The following is a 4,815-nucleotide window of genomic DNA, read 5'->3' on the forward strand; positions in this document are numbered from 1 at the left end:
TCTCCTTTTTTTTTTCTTATTCTCCCTTTTACTTTTTTATTATGAAAAATTTCAAACATACTTCTACCAAGTAGAGAGAAGTGTATAATAAATTCTCATTTCTGTCACAGAACTTAAACAACGATTAACATTTTGTCTATATTGGACTAACCTATGTGACACAACATAGTGCTTCCGAATTTACTTTAAAGATTGTTTGAAAAGAATGTGTAAATAAATGCTTTAGGACTAGGTCAACATTCTTTGGGAAGATGTAGAGATAGCATGTACTCCCGGAGCCCATTTACATATATTTTTCAACATCTGGCTAACAATTCCTCTTTGAGTTAGAGGATTACAACATCCCAAACTCTGCACAATCTCCTGGTGAGTGTATATAATAGAGTCACTGTACTTGTCTCTAAAAAAACAACTTATTTATTTTTAGAACTTTAGAAAATTGTGGCTGTGTCCCCATCTGGGGTACAAAGGCCCAGTGAGCCCAGTTTGCTGCTGTTCTTGCATTCGATGGCTCCAAATGTGCTACCACCAAGCTAGTCTGATGACAATCCAGAGGGAGATGTGGTGAGATGGGCTGCAGGTCTGCAGGATTGTAGAAAGCACTTCCGGAGAAAGGATTATGACCAGGTTGGCTGGATGCTCTAAACTGTATTTCTTCCAATTGGGGAATTCAGCAACACTGGGGATCCTTTTTCTCGCCTCTCATCAATTCACTCTTAAATACCCAGAGCTGTTGTTCCAGACTTCTGCATGTCTGTTGGGTTTCTACACCTACCTCTGCCCTCTTTTGCTACCTGCTTACAAGGAGCTGGAGGTCATGAATCCTATATAAATGAATCCTATATAAATTCCATTTTGTTGAAATTATTACCCATTCCCTTTATCTTCTTTCTAGTCTCTGAAGAATTTTCCTGATTTCCTTCTAAAGCCAGTGTTTGCATCTGTCCTTTCCTTTCTTCCCTCCCCATGTCCTTCTTGACTTCACTCCCCTTCATCTTTCCTCTTCCATTTTCTGGGTCTCCTCCTTTCTCATTTCACCTCTTCACCCCCTTGATATGTAACACATTCTTTTCTCTCCGCCTCCTACTCTCCCTTGATTCTAAGTCTCTAATTTCTGGTTGTGGTATTTCCGTCTCTCTCCCGCTTCTTCATCTACAGACTTTATCCACCTCGGTTTCTCCTTCTTGGTGCTCAGCATCAGCCTATGCAAAGTCCTAAAGCCAAAATCTCTTTACAGACCTTCTGCTCAAACTGTTTTCAGCAGCATTTGGTATTACTAGCCTTTCCTTACTAGAACTTTCATTTCCACCAGAGCCCATGGGACATTCTTCTGGCTTTCCTCTCTCTTGGACTGCTTCTGTTCGGTTTCCTTCCAGGGTTTGTTTGTTTGTTTGTTTGTTTACCCCTTTCCTTTTCTCTTGAAACTAACTCTTCAAATATAAGCTTTCTGAAGATTCAGTCTCCAGCCCTCTGTTTTGATTCCTGACAATCCCTTGGTAATCTCATCCTACCTTACGGCTCTGTCTATCTGGCTCTCCCTTTTATGAGAATGACTCCCAGCCCTGCACCTTTACCCTCATCTCTCTTGCCCTAATCAGACCCTGTCCCTTACTATACTCTGAGCATCCCACACCGATGTGTTGCAGACACCTTAAACTCTGATCTAAATTAAACTCATCGCTTTTCACTCCTATGTCTTTGATCTTGGCTAATCAATCCAATGGTCTCCTTCCCCCATTATCTTTCAAAATCAATCTTCTGTTCACTACCCTTCCTCAGAACTCATTAACTCTTGCTTGGACCACTGCGTATTTTCCTAAATGGTCTCCCTGCTTTCAGTTTGTTTTTCCTCTGTCTAGTGGAAAAATAGCAAATCAAATTTGTTACTTCACATCTTAAAACTTTTGCATTTTGAAAGACTCTGTCCCATTCTTTGGCTCATTTAATGGTCTTTCCCCACCAATATCTTTAAAATTGGCTTTTTGGACACTGCTAGAGTTATCTTCCAAAGGTTTAGATCTGGGAGTGTCCCTTTGGGCTCAAAGACTTTCCTTTGCTAACATTGCCTTCTATAGTCAAAGCCCTACATGATTTTGTCCACACCCATTACTCTAGCCTTATCACCAACTCAACTCTTGCAGCCTGGTCTGTGACGAGCCCTCCTGTGCTCAGTTGCTTTTTCTTAAACTATGTATTACCTCTGTCAGGTGCCCTTCCTTCCATATCAGCTTTTGTAAGTTACCTGTTCTTTAAAGTCCACTTCAAATCATTCTCCAAAATGCTGTCTCCCCATCACCAAAGTCAGAACAAGAGCTTCCCTGTGTTATTAAATACTCGGTTGATATCTGTAACACAGAATGTCCACGATCTTTCTTGGCACCCTCTCCGTTAGACCATACACTTAGTCAGAGGGACAGTCTAATTCATTTTTGTATCCAACCCAATGACCAAGGAGCACTCGCATGGTAGGTGATTTCTCATTTATTGAATTGTTGAGTTCTATAGCAAGAGTTGCCTTGATTTAATCTGTAGAATTAAGAATAAAATTCAGCTTATTTGGGAAAGCAAAATTTTGATTCTGTTTTCCTCAATGATTTGGTGTTTATTATAATTTTTCCCATTTATATAGAGCTTCTACAGTAGGAATTAGTCAATGGACAAAAAATTCATGATATTCGGGGCGCCTGGGTGGCACAGCGGTTAAGCGTCTGCCTTCGGCTCAGGGCGTGATCCCAGCGTTACGGGATCGAGCCCCACATCAGGCTCCTCTGCTATGAGCCTGCTTCTTCCTCTCCCACTCCCCCTGCTTGTGTTCCCTCTCTCGCTGGCTGTCTCTCTCTCTGTCAAATAAATAAATAAAATCTTTAAAAAAAAATTCATGATACTCATCATATAAAAGCAAGCCACTGACTAATACAACAAATAATCAGATGCTATAGGAATCACAGTGCAGATGAAAGAATGTATGCAAATAGCAGGGGAGTTTCCGATTGTAGTTAAAAGAAAGAATGTATGGGAAGTGCTCACTCTTTTCCTGGAACACAGTAAGCACTGGGTAAATGTTACCTAATATTATTATACAGCAAATAAAGTAGCTGGGGAAAAAAATTTCCTTTATCCCACGTAGTCCACAATTTTATGTGATAGCTGATATTAACTTTGAACTGCATTCAGTTTTAAGTCAGTCAGAGATGTGTTTTTAGGATATTTCCAAAAGCAAGTAGCAAAAGAACAAGGCATGTGAGGAGATAGCATGATGTAATTAACCACGTGCACTATTGATGAGGACTTGGCTTCCCTCTGTACCACTTGATATTCAGTGAAATAAATAATGGTGATAATTGTCACATTCCTAACAAAGACATCTGCTAAACCAGGCAACTCAAGCAAAGCTGTTTGCTACTGACAGCTTGCTTCAAATTGTGAATGTTGCCATTAAGAAAAAATAGAGTTTCTGTATTTATCACATTACCTAATATGTTGTGTTGGCAATGCTTCATCTGGGGACCAAAAGACTTAGGCCTGATGATTAAATTCAACGTTCAAACTTCTATATTTGCTTAGGAGACTATTACAAGATCTTTATTTTTTTGTTGTTGTTCAAATGTAAATGCAATATATCTACTTGATAAAAATTAAAAATCCAACAGTTAAGAACGGTATCAACTGAAGAGTAAGAGTCTACTCCGTTCTCCCTATCCCCCATTCCTCCTCTCTGGAGATGGTCTCTTGAATCACATACTATGTAAAAACTGTACTAAATCATACAAAATCAACCAACTCCATTTTATTTTATACATGACCTTGACTTTCAGAAAATCCCAGGGTTGCATGATGCCCAAAGACAAATCATTAACATCTCTTGATTTTTCTCTATTTGTCAGTATCATCATAACAAAAATCTCCATTTCAAGGTGATGTTTTGAAGGGCCCAGAAGAATGAGAGCTTTACTGTTTATTCCCTCATCTGAGGATTAATCACTAAGAAATATCTGAAACCGTTTTACTCTTAGACCAGGATGAGAAAAGTCTCTGACTCTGGACCCCAAACTGCTGAGGGCCCTATTCTTGCCTTCCTCTGGCCATGCCCCTCCCCATGTGGTGAGGGGTCTGTGCTGCCAAGGCAACGTGCCTACTCAGAGCCTATATGCCTCTACCAGACCATACTTGGGGCAGCCTGGACAGAGGAATTCCAAGTTCGCATGGGCCAAAGAACATCCGTGGCTTCTTCCCGATCTCTATCCTCACAAGACTGGGTAGGCCATGGGTTGGGACTACAAACCAGCTCTCCTCTTCCTTCCTGCTATTTTCTGGCATGGAACTCTGAACACCAGTCTGAGAAATCTAAATTCAGACCTAATTTCAGGTTGTTATGAAGATGCCAAGGTAGGAGGATTTAAATATTTATTTAACAATTTGCTAGCTTGATTTATTACTTTAAAATATTTAGATATATACATGGTCACTTTATTATGTGCTTTTGCCCTGGACCCCCTCATATGTTAGAAGGCAGACCTGATTTAAGGATAATGTCATTGTGAACCTCATTTAACTAAATGCCTTTCCATTTGGATTGGGTTTCTAACAGCTCTTTGAAATAAATGCAAAATGAATCTTACTCTTCGAATCACTATTTTTAAATGAATAATTTCCAATTTCCAATTATTCTGCCCCTCATATACCTGTTGTTTTGATATTCAGCAAAGAACTTCACTTTGTTAATCTCTCACTAGAGGTAGAACTTCACTTTGTTAATTTCTTTAGAAAATAACAAATTTTCATAGCTCGCTCTTCACTTCAAGTAGTTTTTTACGG

The sequence above is a fragment of the Ursus americanus genome, chromosome 3 (genome assembly GCF_024610735.1).
Source record: "Ursus americanus isolate L20-20 chromosome 3, mUrsAme1.1.p, whole genome shotgun sequence".
Classification (NCBI taxonomy): domain Eukaryota; kingdom Metazoa; phylum Chordata; class Mammalia; order Carnivora; family Ursidae; genus Ursus; species Ursus americanus.